This window comes from Cydia amplana, chromosome 2 (assembly GCF_948474715.1).
Source record: "Cydia amplana chromosome 2, ilCydAmpl1.1, whole genome shotgun sequence".
In the NCBI taxonomy this organism is placed as follows: domain Eukaryota; kingdom Metazoa; phylum Arthropoda; class Insecta; order Lepidoptera; family Tortricidae; genus Cydia; species Cydia amplana.
In genome coordinates, this window is record NC_086070.1 from 7,356,326 (window position 1) to 7,382,935 (window position 26,610).

General features: G+C 35.6%; 1 protein-coding gene across 1 annotated transcript in view; it reads right to left on the reverse strand.

The window, feature by feature from the left end:
* LOC134657206 (homeobox protein abdominal-B) overlaps positions 1 to 26,610 on the reverse strand; it is a 72,736-nt gene that overhangs the window by 27,264 nt on the left and 18,862 nt on the right. The window contains exon 2 of the mRNA XM_063512765.1: positions 23,560 to 23,621. The gene's annotated coding sequence lies outside the window, so the exon portion shown is untranslated. The remainder of the gene's footprint in view (positions 1 to 23,559; positions 23,622 to 26,610) is intronic.

A 26,610-nucleotide genomic window follows, 5' to 3' on the forward strand; every position in this document is an offset into this window, starting at 1 on the left:
ATGATACGATTAGATAACTTAGACAAAAAAATATCTAGGTAAGTACGTAGTTATTTTGTTAATAATGGGTTTTTTGTCAACACAATAAGGTCTTCGACATATGGAAGGTAAGTTGGCGGATACGTGCGTTGTTTTTCCAAATAAGTGCGTTTAATATAAGTCCACATGTGACATAACCCCGGACATATGTCGAGTCAGATTACTCTGAGTCATGCGGTGGGGAGGCGCCCCCGTGTGGTCGTGGCTTTATTTGATATTGCAATAACTGAAATGGCCCGAAATGCTTAAGTAAAAGCACTGATTGAGTTACTACACAAGGATCTTTTGTACGGGGTTTACTGAATTAAATATTTTTCCGCAATGACAGTAAATACTAATTCAAATGCCATGAGTACCTATTAGGTAGTTTTGCATAATTTTAGCACAAACGAAATAATAATACAGAAACAAAAAAAAAAGTGTTTTTTTTATTATTACTCAATAGGTATCATAACAATGTATTTATTACTGACATTTTTTAACGTGGTTTTCATACCTAGGTTTTTCTGTCTAATTACTAACAACGGGGTATTCCTTAAAACTATGTACATAAAACTAAAAAAAACGGAAAGATTAAAACTAAAACTACAAACTATACCTACTTATAAATAAAAAAACCGGCCAAGTGCGAGTCGAACTCGCGCACGGAGGGTTCCGCACCATCAACAAAAATAGAGCAAAACAAGCAAAAAAACGGTCACCCATCCAAGTACTGACCCCGCCCGAAAATCACGTTTGTTGTATGGGAGCCCCACTTAAATCTTTATTTTATTCTGTTTTTAGTATTTGTTGTTATAGCGGCAACAGAAATACATCATCTGTGAAAATTTCAACTGTCTAGCTATCACGGTTCGTGAGATACAGCCTGGTGACAGACGGACGGACGGACGGACAGCGGAGTCTTAGTAATAGGGTCCCTTTTTTACCCTTTGGGTACGGAACCCTAAAAACTGGCTCCAACTCGGTGCCTTGTGGTAAGGTGCCTAGATATTAGTTATAGATGGTCAAGCAAATCGTGTCAGTACAAAAAAGGCGCGAAATTAAAATTTTCTATGGGACGAAATTCCATTCGCGCCTACATTTTTCAAATTTGCCGCCTTTTTCTACTGACAAGATTTGCTTAACCATCTATATTTCACTTTAAAGTTAGCTACGTACCTACCTACGCATATAAACTATACTGACGTCATTTACCTACGTGCCATACATTAGATAATCCTTCGTCACTCGTCAGTAGATATACATCGCGTAGATATAAATTCGGATATTGTTTCCTACAGCTACGTGATTGAAATTTGAAACGCATCTCCGTACGTGATCGATACCGGGAAGACGGGTTACGCCTCCTCACGATTACAATACACCATCATATTTTACTTTTGTTATATACTTACCAAATTTATTTTATAATACTTAATTAATATTTGGTTTTATTGATAATTACATATTTATGTATGATAATTACATATTTATGTAATGTCTATAATTATATATGACATGAATATTTATAGAACTTATAATTAACTCGCCACAAGAGCATGACACGAACCTTGCGACGCAGCATGAGTAAAGCCCAGGTATTTCCACACATTTTTATACTATAATAAGAAAAAGAGTAGTTGTACCCCATGGCAGTGGTTATTTCCAGTGTGTTTATGTATCCAGTACCTCCTCGCATCTGCTCTGAAAATTATTTTAGCCGCGCCTCTAATTCTGGTACATTTGCGATGAGCTTAACAAGAGCAGCGAGCGGCTCGCTTTTCATCTCCGAAGCGCAACATTTACATTTTCGTCTCATTTATTTGCTATTTCGGGCAAAGCCGAGTCCCTCGCACCCCTCCCGCCGCCCGCCGACGCCCGCACTCCAATGAATAAGTCTCAGACTGCCTCAGAAGCGAGAGTAAAAAGAAATTGAGAAGGAACGCTCTATAAAGTCTAATTAAGTTTGAAGTGAATACAGAGACGTAAAGAAATATAAAAAGGTCGGAAAATTGCAATTTATTTCCTGACGTTTTTTATTATTTAAATTAAACAGAAATGTGTAATACGTAGGTATGACGCAGGTATAACGTAATTTTAAATGGATATTAATCATGGTATAGAACGTAACGTAAATCAAAACCAAATAGTTGTTGACGTTCGAATAGAGAGGAAGCCGAAAGCGCATGATCAGAATGTTAGCGCGTAGGTAGGTAATTCCGGCTCGCATGAAGATATTTTACGAAGAAAACCCGTTCGAGTTGTTATTCAGAGGCCGTGGCGTATAAAAATAACGCGTCCCTTAACGAAAACCTTTGTCTCGCGTCCCCGCGGCCTAATGGGCATTATTTCGTTACCACCCTCTTGGCATTCGGGCCCAGTGCACAGGATGCAACTGTTCTGCGTGATTGAAAATTTAAGTTTAGACGCAATATGAGCATGCACCGCGCCTCGTGTCGGCCATGCTTGATAGGCTGTCCCATTATAATTACCTATGTTTAGCCATAATTACTTCCTACGCGCGCTCAAACAACTGAATTAGTCTCACTTTTATGATCAATTACAATTAGCATGAAAATAAATGCAATGAGTATTAAAAAGTACCTAGGTATACGATGACACTTTATAGTAGGTATATTAGTTAACGCTTAGGCGATTCGTGAATCTGATAGTTTCTTGTTAGAATCTGATAAAACATGTTTTATTCTTAGGTAGGTACCTATTTTAAGTAGTGACTTTATTAGGTATATAAAAAAGCGATGCTATGCTGACCAGTATATGCTAGCAAAACTTAATCTCCGAAGGCAATCAACCGATCTAATTCCACATGCTACACATATCTCCAATAAGGCCTTCTATATTTTACGGTGGGCAGCTCCAGATTTCTATGATAGAAAAAGCGGGTCCGGACCGGGTCGGAATATAAATCGGCTTGTTATATTTTCCGGAACATTGGGATTCATGAAGTTTGTGAGCCCTGACGACACGTTCGGGGAAATATCGGCTCGCAAAACTTTATTCAGCATGTTGATACGCACGTGCTGCGACCCTATATATCTACTTAATTAAAATCTTATATATTTAAGTTTTTTATTAGTGAAAGAACATAATTAACAGGGTCCCACAAAATAACTGTTCAATTAGAGCGTTGTCTGCGTCGCTCAATTAGGTATTGACTATTTATGCCATATTTAGTCAATGTCTCGTATCTTACCTGAGAATTTAAGGGCCATTAGTAATACCTATTATATTTTAAACAGTAAATATTGTAAATATTTTCAGATCCAAAATAAAATGAACTAAACAGACAACAGACATTAATTTATGAACTCAAACGATACTTCCGGGTTTATTTTCACGAAATTATATGATATTTCGCATAAATTTAAAGTAATATGAATCTAAATGTTCTCTACCCTCGCCAGGGAGCGGCCCTCGACGGTCTATCCTCTTTTAAGTATACATAATAAGAATGCAACGAAATGTAAATTCTGACTCGGCAAAATATGTTTAAAACATGCCTGGAAGCGCGCACTTCTCAAAATGAATAACAATTTTCATTATAAGTGCTCCGTAACTGCTAAATCTAAACAGCAAATTAAAGTTAAAACTAATTGCAACGTCGCGCCAAGCAAAATGAATGACATGCCTGAGCAGTTGGTCCATTAAAAATAAATATATTCACTGTTATCATAAAGTAATACGAGTAGGTATTTAAGCTTAGAGAGCTGTCGCCATACCTACATGAGTTTCCTTACTCAATAATGACAAGTTACTATATAAAGGGTTGGTTAGGTATTTATTACGCTTGAATTTTATTACAAATATACCTAACGTATATTTTCGCAAAGCTAGCTTAAAAATTATTATAAATGGGTTTTTATCTATATACGGAGTGAACACTCTAAACTTACTTATTTCTCTATGCTGTTATCAAAGTTTAAATAGATGTCTCGTATACTTTATTTTTACATTAGTGTAAATAAAACAGGGCCCATCTCAATCTAGACCGCTAATGACGTGCATATCTGGCTCGAGGCAGTAATTTTATTCTTATCTTGGTCTGCATGGGCCGGCTTGGAATAATTGTACAAGTTAATGGGGGGCCTTAATAAGGGCCTGACTGTGTCACTACTACCCATATATGAAGTACTTCTGTAAGGCCGCGTATTAAACTGAACTTGGCATCTTGAAACTTGGTGGTATGTAACCAGAGCGGAGCTTTGTGCCTTAAGAGGAAAGTGGACGACGGCTTGTCCATACAAACGTAGGAAGGCCCCATATTTACACAATTTGATATATCTTAACCATATCTCTGCCCATACGTTTCACTTTTATCAATTTTTTGATAATTATAAGAGACGGAGCAAAAACATCTATACTTACCTACAAATATTTGGAATGAAAGATCCTCACTCTTAGGTAAGTATAATAATTGGATAATCGAAAAAAAAACGAAGGGGCATAGTTTTGTGAGTAGGTTTTGATGTATTACCTACTTAATGTAATTGTATAAAATGTATACTGCATGTAATTGTATAAAAATATGTTACGGAATGCCAATACCCAGTAAGGAAAATAGGGCCTAGGCACGTTTATATGAACAAGCGGTGGTCCACTATCGTCTTAAGTCTTTAAACGTGTTCACAGGGACGAGAGCAGATCAAGTTATTAACATTTGCATGTAAATCAGCAGTTCGAAGCCTCAACACAGCGGGGCCTTTATCTATTTCCTCATAAAATATGAAACGGGCCTTTTTCTTGATAAAGCCATATACTCATTACGAGTCGTGTTCGGAGAATTCAAGAAATAATTATGTTTATTTGTTTCCTGGCTTAAGCTACCTGTATCTAGTATAGGTACAGGTGAGCCTTTTCCAAAAAAAAATGTACATTTCATTCATGTCTTCAAAATATTGACTTCTTGGGCTGACGCATTTTTTTATGTATGAGGCGTGTATGTACATGATGATTCTGAGTAAAATGAGCCCAAGAAGTCAATATTTTGAAGACATTTATGTACATTTTTTTGGAAAACGCTCACTTACATAATTTGAAACAAAGAAAGTTACCTTATAAAATACCTACGTACCTACGTGTATTTTGCAAAACATGTTTATATGTTGCATTGGATTGCAAGCGTACGAATACGCATGTATAATATAATTCCAATGTAAATTAAACACCGCTTAAGCACAAGGCACGAGTACAAAGTATTTTTATTTATCTAGGTAGGCACCACTAAAAGTACCTACCTAAATATAATAAGTTTGATGACACATATTATCACGCCTTACATAAAATATGCCACCAAAGTCCCACTGGCCGAAGCAAAATTGCAGATACGATCATTTTCGTTATCATTTCTTTTTAAACAAAATGAGGAAATTGTCCCTCCGGCGTCAAACAAAGCGGCAGCGGGTGCCGAAATAAATTAAAAAAAAAACAAAGACGTGCCTATGGATGGCGTTACGTAACAACAGACAAAGGGTAGCGCATGAATATGAATGGGTTGTTTGTGAAATTGGGACGCCGAAATAACTCATTACCATATTTTTTCTTTATCCTTTATATTTCGAGAAATTATTCCGCTTTCGCGGAGATGCTCTGTCATGTTAATTTGGTTTAAGGAATTCTTAAATAGACCTTAGAAGTATTGTTAAAACTTTTTATCAGGGATCAAACTTTCTTTAGAAAGCAAATATCTACGCCAAAATTCACCATAATCCTGCTTAAATTAACTCCTCCACTCCTGGTCTAACTAGACTCACGTCTATTCCCCATTCTATTTTATTCTATCACCTACCACATTTTCCCTGTTCTCCATAAAAAGTGGTAACCCACGTGATTAATTTGTAAAAACATAAATTTGTTAAATTACCTAATAAAATCAATTCCAAGGTAACAGGGAACGGTCCCTTCCTTCCTTCCTTCGGAATATTCGGATAACGATGGACATTTAAAGTACACAACCTACCTAGGTAAGCATACCTATCTAGGTATCTCTCTCTGTAATATGCCTGATAGCCAAAAACAAAACTCATCCGTGTTAAGTAATTCTCATTTTCCTGGAGTTTCCTCAATTGTAGCCCGGGCCATATATTAAATTACCTCGCAGGGATCTTCAAACGGGCCTAAACCACAGCTACCTATTTAGGTAGGCAGTTCTACCTAACGCTTATTACGGACCGGCCCATATGGGTTGCGATCTCAATACCACGTATGTTCTCTTTGTTTACACTGCTGTTTACGGTAGAATAGTTTTAGGTTAGGTTTGGTTAAATTTGATTCCATAATAGGTAAGTTAGTTTAGGTTGCGTCTAGATTCTAGTGTAGGTTACTTGTATGTATAAAATTAGAGTCAAAAAAGTTGCATAACAAAAAGATACAGAAAACGATCAATGGATGCAAGTTATATATTATGCTTTTTAGTTTTAAGTAACCCTGAAAAAACTGTAAGTTCAAATTCTTTATCGGGTAAACTCACAATATAATTGGTCAGGTAAAATATTAATCACACATAAGTAAAATTGAGATCGCAACCAAAGGTATACCAAAGCCACAGCTCCGGAAACGTCATCTAAGCCGAACTAAATAACTTACTCCGAACTTATATCAACGTAATACCGACCAATAAGATTAAATTTTCCGCGCAAAAGCAAACTTTATTGTATTCCAAATAAGGTTGAAATGTGGTCATCTAAGGTATATGATAAGGGCGTGTTCAGATTGGGAGGTAAATGCTGCTGTCTGAGTAAAGCTCGCTGTGACGAGTTAATCCGTTACCGCAAAACTGAAACTCTGCGAATTACTTTTGCCGGGTGGATAGGTAGGTATTAGACTAGAATTAGTTTGTTTATCTTTACCAACTTTAAGCGAATGTACCAACCTATATTACTACCTAATATGTTAATTTAGTTTAGAGTGGAATTGTCAAAGAATTAGATAAATTATACTGATGTTTGCGGTTGATAAGGGTATAACGGTACGTTAAGGTTATTTATAGTACAAAAGTTACTTATATTTTCGTGTTACTACTCAGTACTTTTACTTTACTCCTCAGTGAAGTAGGTTATTAGTGAACTTTAAGATAAATAAATAAATAAATACTATAGGACTTTTTTACACAGATTGACTAAGTCCCACAGTAAGCTCAAGAAGGCTTGTGTTGTGGGTACTCAGACAACGATATATATAATATACAAATACATAAATACATAGAAAACACCCAAGACTCAGGAACAAATATCTGTGTTAATCACACAAATAAATACCCTTACCAGGATTTTCGAACCCAAGACCGCGGCTTAACAGGCAGGGTCACTACCCACTAGGCCAGACCAGTCGTCAAGATTAACTACTTTATAAACTGAGACTCAATTTATAAGAGTTTTAGATTAATTTTCGATACCTACTACAAAAACAAAGGAACCACCCGATATTTTTAAACGTGTAGAGTCCAGTGAACGCATATAAACCAAGAGTCGGATTAAGCTAAAAAAATATGACGGTGCAAAGTTATCTTAAACGGACTCTACCTATTAAAATTACAAAATTAAATTTTCTGCTCTCAAAATATTAGTAAATAAATATAGAAGGTATATTTCCAGACACCGCCCTGAAAGCTCTTGGCAGCAGTTACAACACATCTGTCTTCTGAAGCCGTCAGCTGCATTCCATTGCCAATGCACCAAAACTTGTCCCAGAATATCCCAATCCTTTTATTCGAGGCACAATTGGCAGATATGTTTGCGGGTGGAAGTGCTGAATCGCTGAGAGACCAAATTGCTCGTAAATCTCAGCGAGTCGCTCGCCGGATGAAAATACGGCGCACGACCGCTGCGTAAAAACTTAAAGTGAATGCTCGGCTGTCTTTCAAAATATGCGTTTGCAAGCCAGATTTTTGTTGATTGAAATTTAAATTTATTATAAAATATTATAAATTGTCTAGCTTTGGTTTGGTAAAAAAGTTTTGGTGTCATAATTCCACTGTAAATAGTCTATACAGGCTATGTTGTTTTAATAATTACAGTAAAATTACATGGACATTTTATGAATGGTATTCATTCACGTGCGGAAAAAGTAAACTTTTAACAATCTGAAAAATCCAACACAATTCAATCTTCCATTATACTAGTTACCTATATATTAAATGTGACCACTTGACACTGAAGACTGCACACCAAGTTGGAACTACAAATATTTTTTACAAACACGTGGCAACCATGTTGTCCGATGGACCAATCAGAGCGCGGCAATCGCCGGAGAAAATATGGCGGATATGTATTAATCCCCATTATTATGTCTGCCGGCGGGGAGAGCGGACGTGAATATTTAGACGCTGGAATCGATTCGAGCTTAGCGTAAACACAGTTATTATTAGATATGATTTATAGTTGAGCGGCTTATTATGAATATTGAGACGGAATTAACTGCTGTAAAGGTTTTTTTGGTCTAAGGATCTGCCTTCAGTAGGTATGTTCTCTCTTTCATTTATAATATGAAAGAAGAAGAAAAAATACTAACATCAGCCTATAAAATAGGTAATGTTATTTTGGTACATACTTATTATCTGCTAATAAGTATGTACATACCTATTATCTGTTTAAGTAAATAGTTGAATTGTTTTTAAAGGAAGTCCTTCTTAGAACCTTTCAAGTGTAGAGTTGGGCTTTAAAAAATATTTTTAGTAAGAATATGTAGTTTTCTTAGGGCCTTTGTTGACCAAAAATAAATGATACTTATTCGATTTTCATGTAAAATAAGATAGTTATTTAGGACATCAGACATCACAAATACTTTTTATGTACATTGATCTATTAATACCTAAATCGGCGAGATACCTGCCTACTTAATCTCTTACATAGATGTCTGTTTTTATATACCTACTAGTAAAGTATATTCGTAGGTATATTTTACAAGTATAACAGACTATCTACATAAGAGCTATAAAATATACACTACATAGAAAAACATAATTATAAAAAAAAATCTCGTGGTTCCACAATACATTCTCCTATCCCCAACTAAAAACTAAACAAGCTTGATCTTTGAGGCGACTCAATCAAGGGCCTCAATTCAAATACACTATATCGTTACACCAATATTTTCCAATCACCACTCAACATGTAACGCACACAAATGGCTCGAATTGAATCTCATTACCAACTAGCAGATAACAAGGACCCGATTCGGATTTATTAATAGACATCTATTAGATATCTTTTAGACACCACCAAGATACGATAACGATATGTTTAAGATCTAACCTCTCAAATTTGACATTTGCGCGATTCTGGAGATATACTCTAGAACGATTTGCACCACATATCACTTACAGATCCAATTCACATCTAATAGATATCTATAACTGTATATCTAACGTAAAAGTGACGTTGGTTGCCCGAATTGCGCTACAAAAGAGAACTAGTTGAAATCTAAACTATCTAGAATGGATCTAGTACGTGTCGTCTCTTGTGAATATCTTGAAGTTCGAATACGACAGCAAGTCGCATACGATATTTAAATTCAAGAGCGAGCGATAAGTGTGCGACATAAATATGGGAACAGATGTTCGGGTCATCGACCCTTGGATGGATGAGCTTCGGCGATTGATTTACTTTAGCCCGTGGCTTTGCTTGATTGATGAACACCGGAATTATTCTTAGGACTAGTTTAAGATATTATTAATTACTTGCACCTAGCGTACCTACGTGTTTGTGACGTGAAAGAGTTCCACAGAAAATTCGATTTAGTTGACGCGATTTTTCGTTACATCTGAAAAAGCTAAGAAATCGATATTGCTAGAGCTTAAGAGCCCATCAACGTGCACACTAGCGCCACTGCTAAATAATCGTGATTATTTAAATTTAACGAAAAATATTTCAAAAAGGGGGCCGCTACGTTCTGTATCTTGTATTAAAGTACCTTTTGAATACATCAAACTAGTTTCTATGTTGCTGGATTCGTCAATCTATGCGTCCAAAGTTAAAACGGCCGTTTTTGTTTTGAGTTCATATGAGATTGACGAATCCAGCAACATAGAAACTAGTTTGATTTATTCAAAGGTACTTTTATACAAGATACTTACAGTACGTAGCGGCCCCTTTTTTTAAATATCTTTCGTTAAATTTAAATAATCACGATTATTTAGCAATGGCGTTAGTGTGCACGTTGATGGGCTCTTAGTGTAAGGCCTGAGTGGACGCTCGGAGCGGAGCGTTCGGCGGGGCGTGCAGCGTGGCGTCGGGCTCACAAGTGATTTGAGCAGAGTGCACTAAGGCCGCTCCTATACGTTTACATTTGTTTGACATGCACGCCGCAGGCCCCGCCCCGCTGCACGCCCAACATGAGCGTCCACTCAGGCCTTACACTTAAGGAGACTAGTAAGGCAGGTGCCTGACCAGCTGTATTTTGTTATTTTATTAAATGCATAATTACCTAATAAAATAATATATTAATAATTATAGGTAGATGAGTTAATGACTAAGTAAATGTGCCTAATTAAAGCCTGCGAAAAACAAAGGCACATTGCAATACCGATGGCAAAACGTAGACAGGTGCCTACAAGATAAAACGGTTATTTGATAAAAGCTTAATTTATTTTCATTGAAAATTTTTGTTCATTTGAAAGTTAAAGGTGGTATATTAAAGTTACCTAGGTATACCTATACGTATTACCTAGGTCTCCAGTAATTAAACTGGTAAAACATATTTTATTGCAAGAAACTTGATGGCCTAATTTTTAGACGAGAAAATAATTACTTACTGAAAATAAACAATAAACTTTAAAATTACTCATGTTTCTCTAGACTTTTGTTTTAATCTTAATATTTATTTAAATTATTAAACCGACTATTTAAAGTTATTGGACACCAATTTACTTTCAAAAGCCACAATTTATTTAAATAGGCTTAGCCTATGTATGTATTATTGACTAACAATATTGTATGGAATTTTTAATTTTCTGAAATAAAGATATATTTTTTTTTATTATTAAAATGTTTAAAACACACTCAAATTATGTTCTAACTGTGCAAGTAATTAAGAAGATATAGCTGGTCAAGCAAATATGTCAGTTAAAAAAGGCGCGAAATTAAAATTTTCTATGGGACGATATCGCTTCGTGCCTACATTTTTTAAAATTAGCCACCTTTTTCTACTGACAAGATCTGCTTGACCAATTATATTAGGTAATTTAAATCCAGAAAGATCGAAACATCGTCGCGTGTCGAATCAGGGGTCCCATGTTTCATTATTAGAGTGTTAATAAATTGTCACTATTGTAATTAAATATAAATGTTAATGTGAACACAGACCCAGCGTTTCCGGTCCTCTAAAAATTATGGTAAGTACTTACAAGTTAATTAATAGTATTTTATGCAACCGTTGTTTAAAAGGGGTCAAAAAAGGCGAGTGGCGTGAGTAACAATTTGAGGCGAAGCCGAAAATTGTTAATAAAGACGCTACGAGTATTTTTTGACTCAGTTAAACAACGTTGCATGCAATACTTTTTCTACGACCAAGCACTTACTTTGAAATAAAATAGTAAATTTAACAAATATTTTTCATTCAAGAAGTAAGAATGGAGGGAACGGGCGTGAAAAGAATGAATGAAATAAAAAAAACAGGCCTATGGTTCACTCATCTGTCAGAGAATGACAATTAAAATTAGGTTGGCAACACTGTATTTCATTCAATATTTTTAAGTGGTCATATCGACGAAGTATCGTAAAATCGCCAAAAAGATACTGCGTGTATGCGCAAATTCTTTTTTGGGGAATAGACTAAAGACTTGTCTTGACAACTATAAGATAGGGGTTTAAAGGCGTGTGCACGACCCTTTAAATGAAAAATAAAAGTACGGGAGTAGAAAAAATACGTATTAAAATTTTATATTCTTACTGTTGCGACAAAAAACGAACAGTTTACTTTTATTATATGTACGTTAATAATTAGGAATTTAGCCTGTAACTGTAGCTGTAACACTATGGCTAAAATTAACATTTGTTAAGACAAAAAACCGGCCAAGTGCGAGTCGGACTCGCGCACGGAGGGTTCCGCACCATCAACAAAAAAAAGAGCAAAACAAGCAAAAAAAAAACAAGCAAAAAAAGAACAAGCAAAAAACGGTCACCCATCCAAGTACTGACCCCGCCCGACGTTGCTTAACTTCGGTCAAAAATCACGTTTGTTGTATGGGAGCCCCACTTAAATCTTTATGTTATTCTGTTTTTAGTATTTGTTGTTATAGCGGCAACAGAAATACATCATCTGTGAAAATTTCAACTGTCTATTAGCTATGACGGTTCGTGAGATACAGCCTGGTGACAGACGGACGGACGGACGGACGGACGGACGGACGGACGGACGGACGGATGGACGGACGGACGGACAGCGGAGTCTTAGTAATAGGGTCCCGTTTTTACCCTTTGGGTACGGAACCCTAAAAAGGAGCAGATTTAGGACCTAAATACAATATAGTATGTACAGTATAGGTACTTAGATTTATAAATGATGTTAATATATTTCAACATTCCCCGCTGTGTCTTTGTTATCTGGATTAAGCGATTAACCAAGAACATAACGAGCGCCAGCCCCAATTGCTCTAGGTTATTAATTTTATCTTATCATACGCAAACCTGCCTTAACTTATAAAAATAACTTTAAAATACAATGATTATTCTTTGTTTTTCGCCTCAAATGTAGGTATAATTCTACGACAATGGGGAGCGCAGAGGGCCAAGGTGATTTAAGAAAATTACATTATAAAAAGAGTAAAAGAAAACCCTGGGGCAAGGGAGCGGCTGGGCTCAAAGACATTATTATAAAATGTAGTCATTTAAATTCAAACATAAAGTCGCTGCCGTATTGTGGCCGCCTTGGATTATAAGAGGAGTATACCTACGTATTATATTATATCTTGCAGAGTTGTGCTACTAGTTGTGGTATGACCTATACTTTTATAGGTAATCCATCTAGTGCCTTTTGTTGTAACTGAATGTTTTGAAATCTACCTATTTTTTTTTAGTAGTCGTAAATGATATAATAACATGAAATCAATGAGAGTACGATTTTACGTGTTGACTGAAAATAAAACTTTATTTATTTGACTTAACTTTTACTTAAATAAGGAAATAGACGTTGCTATCTTTGATTTCATTTCAGTACCGCACAGCTTATCGAGCGAATTCATAATTTTTTACTTATATCTATCTATCTATCTATCTAATACCTTTAAACGAGCAATTCTTGTATATTTATTTATAGGTATATATATTTCGGGGATCACGGAAACGGCTCTAACGATTTCGATGAACTTTGCTTTGGGGGTTTTGGGGGGCGATAAATCGATCTAGCTAGGTCTTATCTCAGGAAAAACGCGCATTTTAGAATTTTTATATGTTTTCCGAGCAAAGCTCGGTCTCTCAGATATTTAAACCTTATTCGTGATACAATCTCATTCTCATCGGTATTATGCCATAGCTTTCTATAAACTGAAGATTTACTATTCGTGTATATAAGTACATACTTACTAAGTCTGCAAAACGCCAGTTTATTACAGTAAAAACTGGCGGGAAACTAAATTAGTCTGAGCATGGAGGGTTGCTGTACGGGATAGGAAATTTTGCCCAGACACGCAACTTGTAAATTAAACCTAGTCATCCGAATATAACCCGTTTCCTCTTTTATATAAGGTAGAGCAAGTAACAATAAGTAAGTTCTATTGAACAGTACGGGTAGTTTTTATCTTTTTCTTAAATTGGAAAACGCAGACACCGTCCGTATCCGCCCGGGAATGAGAACTTGTACAATAAAAACTTTCTTTGTTACCAGATACTATCGCACAGAACTCTTTCGTGCGAAAGTCTTTCAGACAAGATTACTTACTGCAAACTCGACGGATAAAAATACATTATATACGTATCTAATTCTGTAATAAAGCTTACTCTATTATCTCTCAATATTAAGAGAAGTACTTAATTTCCTAAAAGTCGTTAATAAAACTTTTAAGCAGTTTAAGATAAAAATCATTGGAAATGCCCCCGGCATTTGGGCTACTAAGTACGCGCTTACAACATTAGATCGATCATTAGATATCAACTCTAACACTTCAGCTTTAAATAGCCAATTTAAAGTACCTCTGTATTTACATGGCAAGAAAAATTTAAGATCTTATCAACATCCATGTCAGCTAGACCTATCTAAGAAAAATAATTAAAGTCAGAACCAGAACCAGGTCACTGGAAAGCAAAACGGCCGTGCCTAAGAAAATTACTGCACGGTACCAACATTTAATTTAACCAGTGACGTTATCACAATAATTCCGCTCAGACACGGCACGCAATTACAAAATATTCTCGCGAGGTTGCAATTAAAACATTCATCCGCAAAATTCCGGCTCGAAACTTTGGAGATTCCCCTTCAGCAGTGTTATTTCAATCACTTGCCGGCATTTGATAGTCGCACGTTCAAGGGAACCAGTGTGGCTAAGGCTTTCTCAGATCCCGACCTGATACGGATCTCCAGATCACACGGGTGGTAGGTCTGAGCGTTGGACCGGGCTGTGCACGAAGACGAATGGAATATATACTAGGGCATCCGGTAATAGCATGCATTCTTCGGATGACGCCGGCTCGCAAAAGTTTCTTATTCACGTTTTCCCTGCGACTTTGATAAAATTTTACAAACGCAAAATTTCAATGTTAGGATATTCAGTAGTGTAGTGGGATTGATGATGACGATCTGATTAAGATCGCTGGATACCGTTAGATTCTCACCTGAGAAAAGAGTTTGTCCTGAAGTGGACTTTATTTCATATGATAAAGAAGATGATTGAAATGTAATTTGCTTGTCCGAAAATATACCTAACTATGAAAACATCATCATTAAATAAACCTTTATACATATGTAGTTACTTAGGTAACAGTCGGCAAAAAGAAAACATTCGCGTATTAATATAATCCCTTAACTGCAACTGTGCGTCAATATTTATAAATATGTGCTTAATATAAGACAATAATATAAGAGCTTACTTGCTTAAGAGTTAGCTACTAAAGCTCGCCCCGAGAATAAATGGATTAGTTGTGTCCGTGGCCCGCCATCTAGCGGGGGTTCTCGAAATTATATGAGTTATAGTTATTGCATGGATTTCCCCGCTTCCGACCATGTTTTCACTTACACCCCTCTTATAAAGAAACGCCATAAAAATCTGGCGTGGATATTCTTATTAAATTGGTCGCCGTTTTAGAATAATGCTGAACCACAGTTTCTACAATCGTATGAAGAGGGTCGAAGAATTTAGAATGCGTCATTAATATCTAAAATCTATGTGGTTTATAAACAACCTGTGGTTTTACACAAACCAACATAAATTACTGTTTGAATAGGAACGTTGACTAATACTTTATTAGTGATATAATAATCTATTACTAAAATTAAAGCTTAAGTAGGTATATTACCTTTATACCTGACATATTAGTGATTTCGTTTCGTAGCTTAATTATATGTAGGTACCTAGCGACAAATACATTCCCGTTTTCTTTTTTAGACACGAATAATATTAATTGGCATTACAGAGAAAGGACATTTAGTGATAAACAAATTTAAACCTTCTCTGACAATTGAAAAATCAGTCCTTAGTTAAGCTAATAAATAAACTGGGAGTCGGAGAGCGATTTAACTCGCTTATTAGTACTAACGAGGCCGTTAATTCCCGTCTGGCGGCGTGCAAGCACACATACCCACCTACATACATGGATACATACATATGTTTTTGTGGAACACCCGCGTTGTCCGACACAGCTTGCTTCAAGCAACGTAATAGCAGAGAAAAGTATAGTCTGCATAATAATTTCGTCAGTAGTAAAAGGAGGCAAAGAAAAATTAAGGCGCAATGGCCGATCTGTCTTAGAAATTTTGAGCATCCCGAATTTTTTCTAGTGATAAATTGGTTTACCAAACTGATAATCTCCATAGAACGTCGCGCTCTACTTACATTACGCGGGTAGGTTGGTAAGAACCGAGCTTAGACTCCAACTTGTGACGAGCGCTTTGATCTTCGATTAACGCCAGCCAGCGCCATCTAGTGAGTTTAAAACAAATGATGTTGGAATATAGGCGGAGATCAAGACACTTTCAAACGTACAAAAAGCTAGTCTTACTACTGTGACGCAATGAAATAACGACGAGTAGGTAAGTATCTTATTTTTAATTTACCTACCAGTCTTTATTGCTTAAATGTCCCATCTTAATGAAATGCCCAAATAAATTCGATTCAGTCGTATCCATATCGACCATACTTTTTAAAGCTTTAAAACATATTAACGTATCATTACTTTGCAGTCCCGTATACCTGAGGCATTAATTTGCATATCTGATAGAGATATAATCCAGTTCGGTCTAATTAGTATATAAAGGTGACCGACTGCTTTGTCAGGGGTTGTATTCGGAAATAAAAAATGAACAAAATGTAAATCAACAAAATATCAATGCTTCGCATTCACACAGGTGGCCTAGCATCAGTTGCGTTCTCGCGCGCGACTCCATACTTGAAGTCGCGCAAGATGTATGGAGTCGCGCGCGAGAACGCAACTCATGCTAGGCCGCCAGATGTGGCTGTACTCTAGAAAAAGCGGCCAAGTGCGAGTCGGACTCGCCCATGAAGGGTTCCGTATTTAGGCGATTTATGACGTATTAAAAAAAAACTACTTACTAGATCTCGTTCAAACCAATTTTCGGTGGAAGTTTACACTGTAATGTACATCATATATTTTTTTTAGTTTTAACATTCTGTTATTTTAGAAGTTACACGGGGGGGACACACATTTTACCACTTTGGAAGTGTCTCTCGCGCAAACTATTCAGTTTAGAAAAAAATGATATTAGAAACCTCAATATCATTTTTGAAGACCTATCCATAGATACCCCACACGTATAGGTTTGATGAAAAAAAAAATTTTGGGTTTCAGTATAGGGAACCCCAAAAATTTATTGTTTTTTTTCTATTTTTGTGTGAAAATCTTAATGCGGTTCACAGAATACATCTACTTACCAAGTTTCAACAGTATAGTTCTTATAGTTTCGGAGAAAAGTGACTGTGACATACACGGACAGACGGACAGACAGACAGACAGACATGACGAATCTATAAGGGTTCAGTTTTTTGCCATTTGGCTACGGAACCCTAAAAAGCGAGCGCACGCAGTAAGTAAGGCGGGATTCCACCGGCACTGTGCGGCACAATATGCAGTACAAAAATGCTTGTGCCGCACACTGGTGGAATCCCGCCTTAAGATTTCGATATAAAATTGTAGCGTCAAATGAACCTTTAAGAATAAGGTTTCAACTTTAGCGTGCAGCCAAGCTAAATACCTCAATAATTATCTGATACGATTACGTTAACGTCTTAAATTGTTTACAAACGTTGGCACGCCAGGGCAGACATTCGCGATAAATTAAGTTACTGCATTAAACTTTGGTTTTGTTGCTGTTGCTGTTACTTTATTTTATTTAGTAAAAACGTCCGTGGACCACACACTGCGACGCAACGGGCCGTAGCTACCTATACTTTAATTAAGTAGATAAGCGGACAGTTACCTACATAACTTTTGAGTTAATTAAAATATGAAAGTTAGATAAATAAAGATATTTTACAAAGATAATATCTACACCTACATGTTGTGGTCGTATGGTATAATAGGTAAGTACCTGGGTTAATCAACTTTTTCTTGTCACACGTTGCTATGGTTACGGTCTCCTGAGTCACTCTTAAAATTCTAGGCTTTTCGTATTTAAATGGACCAAACTTGCATTTTATGGTAGTTATAGTATGGTATGGTATGGTAGTTATGGTATGGTGGTGGTATGGTAGTTTATGGTGGTATGGTAGACCTTCCCATAATGGGACATCTACTGAGCATGTTAGTAGAACATGATACAGCAGTTCTTCTAACAATCTATGCTACTATTGTCTCCTCGCTGATGGGACAGAATAACAACAAGAAATAGTTGTTTGACCCACCTACATGCTTACCCATATTCAGTAGCAGGAATAAATAGTGTTCTTAAATGAAAAAAGTATCTAGGAAGTGGTGTTTTCAGATCCAAGGGTAATTTGATAACATAAAGTATATGATTTGATACTACTTAACGTTATGCAGTTGTATCACGAGTAGATAATGTTAATCAGTAGGTAAGTACCTACTTAAGTATATTTTATTGGTATTTATCTACGTGTCAATAGTTTAATTAGACATCTATTTAAGGAGTTACCAACGGTATTTACATTTACATATTTACTCGGGTAAAATGCTAGTTATATGTTAATTTATATAATATTCAGTATTAATTAAGTTTATTTACATTCATATTTATTTCAAACTTTGTTGCACATAAAAAAAAGGTACAAATGGCGGACATAATGCCTCATAGATAGCATTCTCTAGGTACCAGACATCCATAGGTAAGGCCAAACCGAAAAATGTCAAGGTGGGTGCAGTGAGGAGCGTTTAGAAAGATAAGAAACAAGTATTACACAATAGTATCTAGAAACTACTTACCAAAAAAAAGGCTGATTTTTAATTGCATAATTTGGACTTCTGAATCAGTTTAGTTTAAATAAATCATCACTACATAGTATAAAACAAAGTCGCTTCCCGCTGTCTGTCTGTCTGTCTGTATGTCTATCCTTAAACCTACGCAACGGAATTTGATGCGGTTTTTTAATAGATAGAGTGATTCAAGAGGAAGGTTTATGTATAATTTATTAACCCGTGCAAAGCCGGGGCGGGTCGCTAGTGTTTGATAAATAAAACATGTAAAATGAAGGTTTAAAACTCACCGAACAGTTGGCAGCGCCATCTCCATCTTTTCCCCCAAACTAACAGGAGTAAGCAACGCGACCCTTTCCCTACGCTCCATTTTCTTTTCATTACTAAGCACAATTTAGTATTTCCAAATTTCAACATTTTTATTATTTGAAACACTCCACAACACTACTTTCTCGGCTTGGACCTCGCACAACACTGATAGTGCAATGTGTAAGTCCGTAGCTTTCTCTTGGCAAAAAAACTCATTTGAATATTTATAGAAAATTGGGTCAGAGCATTCGGCTGTTCCGAGAAGCTACCTACTGTACAAACAAAACGTTTTGTCGTTACGCTTTGGCAAAAGAAAGGACTGTTTTCATGAATTTTAATAAGTTACTTATATTGTTTAAAAAGCGCGGTATGTTTAAGTAGAATTCTTGAAATGGGGACAATTATTATTCACTTAGTTATCTTGGCCTATAATAAAACTGTTAAAACTAGGTCTAGGGAATCCAGAACTCTGTCATCTTGCCATATGGCGGGTTTTATTAATTATGTAAACAGCTGTTATATACCTAATCGCCATGTCGCGAATTAAGAAATATTTTCAAATTATTTTCCAAACAGGGTTTTAGACTTAAAAATGTTTGACTGGGTTTTATTGCTTCTATATTATAGATAAGTAGATATTATAGAGTTATGGTGTAATCTGAAGTCACGCTGGGAGCACGATTCGGATTTAACAATTTGTCATGGTTATGAAACCATTTTAAAGATCAATCGCCAAGAGGATTGTCGAGGTAGTATCAAAACCAGTTCTATACGATAACAAATTGTTAAATTTGAATCAACCTCTGGGTCGTTCGCCGCATGGAAAGAATGTCGGTTGCCTGTGGCAACCTTATCCTTTGATTCGGCGACCGCGTTAGTTGAAGATCCATTGTGATTAAACCCGTAATATACTCGTAAATACCTACCCTTCATCAGTGGAGCTAATTTACCTATTTAAGTAGGTAGGTACCAAACTATAATGGTTAACAAGACAACATGGGTCAACGTTTAAGAAAAATACTACTTCTGTGGACAAAACATCAAAAGATATCGACCCGGGTACATAAACCTACATCACTTTTTTTTTATTTGAGTCTCAAAGTAAGTACTCAAAAAATGTATCAGGAATGGGATTCAGGGTTCAGTCCAAAAACTAGCTTACGATTCTTTTAACTTTGCTCTGTCCACAGGAAAGACGCGAACAAGTTAAGCATAGGTAATGCTAATTATGTGTATTGACCAGAACAGTTTATTTCACGATATATTTACATCTTTCATTCTAATAAAATGACAACTGACGGGAGTTGATGTGATTAAGTATAATTGGGTAAGTACCTATTTTATTTCTATGAATGTTAATGAATCAGTACAACTGTTCCATTTTGTCGGCAGACCCGTGACGATATTGCTTACAAGCACGTACTTACCTACCTTAATATAATATTTCGATTCGATACTAGTTTATCATTAAAAATCTGCGCCCATTTGGGATTAATAAGTTAATTGAAGTCAAGAAATTGTTTTGTATTTCTTTACTAAATAAAACCATGCCATAAAGCTGGCAGCCATTCTAAAAACAGATGCACTTGCGGGGCATTGATATCAGCGCCATCTTTGGAGGCACGAATGGACTATATAGTGGAGACGAAAGCTTGGATAGCTTTTGCTTGTGAGGAGTTTGCTTGCTGTGAGCTTTTCTCCAGATATAAACAAATTGGAAATAAGTAAATAGTTATTAATTTCAATTGTTGCGACAAAACAATTTAGGTACGGTACTGTATGTAACATGTAGGCAGTTCAATATTGTACACGAGAAAAGTTATTAATTATAAAAAAAATTACCCTAGTATGATATTTAATGATAAAAAGTCTGATCTAATCTCTTATAATAATTCTTCATTATTAATTTTTACTTGTATTTTGGCACCAAGGAAAAGAATGATTCAAAATATTCAAACAACGGAAAGGAAGGAGACATATTCTAGTTTTTCATATCTGATACTGGGTAATTTTGTCTTCAGCGCCATCTTTGATAATTTCTCGAAACTATAACACCCTGGAATTAGAATGTCATTGGTCGCCAACCTTGAACCATAACATATTTGTGTTATAATTTTCTTATAGCAAAACAATACATAATATGTATACTTATGTATTCACTTTATATTAATTATTGTTTTCACAAGCTGAACTTTATATAGGTAATAATAAATTTAAAAAAAAATACAATGACGCAAACGCTTAATAAATTTTATTTTATTTTGAGATACGGGTACAACATTTTGACCAAATGATGTACCTAGTTAAGTTAGATTATAAGTATAATTTATTTGTTGACAGTTTTATTTTCATTTTCATTTTTATTTTCATTATTTTGTATTGTTCTGTTAGTATCTATATATAGTTTGTTATTGTGTCGTTTAAGTTCTTGTGTTATGTATTGTGTGATTTGTCTCTGTGTTTTATGGGTTAAAAGCCTGAAATAAATGTTTTTTTATTTTTTATTATTAGTAATTTATATTTTTTATAATCAAATATTCTTTGTTCCTTACTTTGAAAGCCATTTTTAGATTAATATTGGTGCTACAAGATAATGGGAAAAATAAAAATGTAATATTATGTTTAATAGTACATTATTGCAGAGGCCGGGAAAGGGCAATTCGTGGATGAGTTTCGATTTTGTCGGACGACGCGAAGCGGAGTCCGACAAAGAAGACGAATCCACGAATTGCTATTCTTGCCGAGGCATATATAGTGCTTTTCTCCAAACATGCGAGGAAATAAGGTAAAATAATAATTATTTAAGCAGCAAGCATCACTCAAATCGAACCTTCACATCAAAAATGTCAAAAACAATTTCCCTCTAAAATATTTTTTTAAAGTTAAGGGCACAAACTTATTCTGCCGTTCAGTACCATTCAATATAATTGTGCAATATAGTTGGTCAAACCAATTTGTCAGTCAGTAAGAACCAGGAAAACTATACCCATCCTTTTCTTTTGGGTGCTAGTACTAGTGTAAGACAAAGATAGTATGATTCTCTCTGTCTATGTTTGAAATGAGAAAGTCCTTTGACAAACTATATCAACTTTATATACACGGATGAGATCCTTAAAAAAATATAAAAATAATCTTTGATTTTATTAAGCAGTATTTGCACGATCATACACGAGCAAAACGGTCTTGTAAGAACGAGACAAGTAAGGTCGTTTATCTTACTATCTCACTCTATCCTATAGTTTGAAATGATAGCTGATCGGGTCGTGTAGACGCGGCTCGCGGCTATAATAATTGGCTGTTTGCGTTTTTTATTTTTAAAAAGTAAAAAACACTACAGTAATAAGTTATTACTGTAGTGTTTTTTTTCATTCCCGTCCGCTAGAACAGGACAGCGATAGTTTGATTTTTTTAAATTAGAGTTTGACAATAACGTAGAACTTCCCGTACTATTTTTGCTACAATAAGGTGAACATTTCCGAGCATATTGGAGAAAATGTTTTTATTGGTTGGGCAGCGAGCTTTATATTATTATCATGAACAGTGAGTGAGTTTAAGTACCCAGACAACTAAAACTTTCATAAAGTGTGTATTTTTACTGTCACTATCGCTATCGCTAATACAACAAAAAATAAAAATAAAGAGGGTGTTCTAATGTATTTAATTATTGTAAGTTTTAACCATGACATGGCCAAGTTATGTACGGGTGGCGACTGTAATAAAATACTAATTAATCTTGAAATTAAGTGGTAGGTAAGTAATTTTTCATAATGTTGCCAATTTTAAAATAGGCCTACGTTCCAGAATAATGTAAAAAATATCTGTACGTATAAGCGACAAAGCATTTTCCTTTGAATATATGAAACGCTTTCTTGAAATTGAATGTCAAATTCGTATAAAATATATGTTTATAAATACTACCCAAATGTTGACAAGACCAGGCAACTGATATCCTCTTATCCCTACACAGCACACACGCACACTTCCATGAATTTCAAATGTGTGTCAGAGCTTTTTTAGTTCTTGTCGTATTAGCCACGCCGCATGTTGACGCCATGTTAGTTTATCTGCCATCTCCGTCGCTCTTACAGTAGCTACCGTATGTAACATGAGAGGGTGTTTTATGGCTATCTCTTTTACACTAAAGGAGAGTGGATTGTTTGGGAGATCTGTTGGCAAATCGCAAAGAGCGAGCGTTCTTCCAATTCAAGAAGGGGAATGAAAGTTTTAAAATCAAGCATGGCGGGTTTTGGGTGGTCGGGCCGACCGGTTCGATTACAACAGTGGTTCCTAACCTGGGGGTAATTACCCCCGTGGGGGTAAAACTGGTATTTTACGGGGGTAATAAGCTAACCTAATTTAACAATACAACAAACGTACACGTTTTATTTTTTATTACCATTGGGAGGAGAGGTAAAATCAGGTTCCCTAGTTAGTCATAGGGGTGACCGGACTGAAAAGGTTAGGAACCACTGGATTACATCAAATACCTAGTAAATTTAAATTTATTTTGTAAATTTAATTATTTAAACTAACTTACTTATAGAAAATCTGCTAGATAACTAGATGGGAGTATGGATTTTATAACCGACATCCAAATCTCAAAAGGAGGAGGTTATCAATTCGGTTGTAGGCCGAGGTTGTAGGTATGTTTTTTTTTTCATTTAAATTAATATTTACTCACCTTTAGGACTACGTCTTGAAGAAGGGAGGAGTAATCTTTTATTCACACCATCTTGGCAAGATCTGCAACAAATTAAACTACTTAATAAAAAAATACACTTGATAAAAAAATTGAGTACTCTACCTATGCTATAAAATAAATAAAAAAGGTCCATTAGTAACAAACTAATAAAGATTAAAGGTACCTTTATAGATATTCGTGCTCTGCAACATTCTTTTTTTACGTCTTAAGCACCCTTGACGTTGTTGTCAGTCTAAAAATTACTAGCCTAATAAGATGGATGATAAAAACCAGACGAACATACCATGTCAAAATGTCAAGCCCTTGTCATCCATTCCTCATTATTTTTAAAACACTAATTAAAAAGAAACAAGCAGGCAGTAAAATGTTGGTTACAGTTTTGCTTCTGCTTTGCTTTTATGTGGGAACTGCAAATGTAAGTATGTACTTATGGGTAAAGTAGGTACTCGTAAATTTGTGGGAAGTGCAGTTTTGTTTATACCTAACGACTATTCGCTGCAAGGGAGGTAAAGTTTGCTTTGTGCATCATTAGCAAGATTCGAGACGAAAGCTCTAATAGTACCTACCTAATAATAAATGAATTACCTATACATACCTACCTATAAAGATTACATAACTAAGTCCTGATTTTAAATTTAGTGTAACTTTCAAAAATTGTATACAAAAAAAATCTAGTTTATGAACCTATTCAGGTTCAGCCAGCATCAGGTTTTTAAAAACCGTAGCGTTTTTTAAAATCATAATACGGTTGCCAAAATGAATAGGTAGCACTCTTGAGGCCTTTTTCTAACAACTTCATGGATCGACCCCTCATTTCGTAATTTTCACTCTATAGAAACAAATCACTTGTAATGTTAATATGAAAAGTATTTCGCTTTTCAGCATCCAATAGCAGCTTAGAAGAAATTGTTAGTTAATAATTATAGTATTACCCACCCATCTGAATTTATGATTAAATTTCTACTGTTTCATGATTGCACCGTAATCACATCATACAAATTGAAAATTCCAAGAAATTTATTTTAATTGAATGGAATCTGCTGTTAATGTGTAATTAGATTCTTGCTTATTTGCAATAAAATTATCAATTCAAATATGTTGGTGCTGTATTTAACATTTAATAGTCATTATTATAAAAGATGTATTAAATTAACCTATGTATGGTATGTTTCCTATAATATAAATAAAAAAGCCTTTTATTTCTGGGTAACAGCAGCTTGTTCTTTAGCTTAAATTTGTCTATATTATATTACTCCAGAACCCTCCTATGAGGTATATGCCTCTTCCAGATTCTTCCATTTTTTTCGGTCTTGGGCCTCCCAGATCCAGTTGGCCCCCGCTATTTTTATTATATCATCAATTCATCAGACCAGCGTGCCAATGGCCGTCTTCTCTTCCTTTTTCCGACTGGACCTTTCCTATAATATGACTGTTATAATCATTCATCGTCCGTACAACGCCAGGAATCATTAGTTAATTTAATCAGATGCGCTAAAGAATTTAGTTAACTGTTCTGCCTGCTGAAAATTGTAGGTAACCTGCCTTCGGCCATCAATTAAAAGATCCCTTCCTTTAATCTTACAGGCCAATTCAAACACCTACCTACACTGATATCAGAAATATATTGAAATTATGTCATTCCGATATCGTGTATTTCGCTCATACTTACAGTCTTAATTGTATAGGCGCTAGCGATACGTACAAAACCTACTAAATGACATTTAATTCAGATGTAATTCCGATCTCAATTTAGGGACACCAAATGGCGGACCGCGCGGTCCGGATCCTGACCGCTAACCTATATTATATTTTCATTTAGGTATTGAATAAACTCATTTAGTAACGGACCGCGATGGTCATATCAATGGCGTGAACAATAAACTGAAAGTTTTCCCATACCTTTTGTAAGGAGTATTCGGGTATTTCCGAATGAACGAAAGTGGCGGATAATGGAGTGATTTTGCAATGATTTTCGGGATTACTCGAATAAACCTTACAGGCCTGTATGCACAGCATGGGCAATAATAGGTAGGTAGGTACTCATACGTGATTTACGTATGTACCTAATGTAAGTTACTAGTATGCAATTGCACATGCACATAGTTGCATAAAATTTACGCTCACTCGCTAAGAAGGTGCGACGACGCATTAAAACCACTAACTAAAGGCGATAAAAATTTATTTACAATGCATTTTCAAAGGTCAACCTTGATATTACGTGCCTTCTACGTGATATGTGATTGATTCATAATAAAATCAATTTATTGCTAAGAGGCTGTTAAGTCACGGCAAATCGGTAATCATCTAATAATTGTAATTTAATACATCAACACTGTCGAATAATAGTCGAAAGAACACGCGATAAAAGTTTATTACCATCGTAACGCGTTGCGCGCGGACCCGCGAACAACGAGAAGTTGAATAAATAATAGAGTTGGACCAAGCTAAGTCTGTATATCATTCTATGAAAATATGAAGTGTATAAGTTACCTTTGACGGACACTATGTAAAGTACGGCTCAATATTAATGTACCTAATACTTATGTAAAAATATAATTAACCCATTTTACACTTTAAGTACCTAGGTATAAAATAAATATAACAATAAGTATGTAGTGCTTATTTTGATGATTTATAAGGAACAATTACCTATACTTACCTAACAATAATTTATAAAAAAACCGGCCAAGTGCGAGTCGAACTCGCGCACGGAGGGTTCCGCACCATCAACAAAAAATAGAGCAAAACAAGCAAAAAAACGGTCACCCATTTGGATGGGTACCTACCGGGCGGCGGCACTTGGGTACTGACCCCGCCCGACGTTGCTAACTTCGGTCAAAAATCACGTTTGTTGTATGGGAGTCCCACTTAAATCTTTATTTTATTCTGTTTTTAGTATTTGTTGTTATAGCGGCAACAGAAATACGTACATCATCTGTGAAAATTTCAACTGTCTAGCTATCACGGTTCGTGAGATACAGCCTGGTGACAGACGGACGGACGGACGGACGGACACCGGAGTCTTAGTAA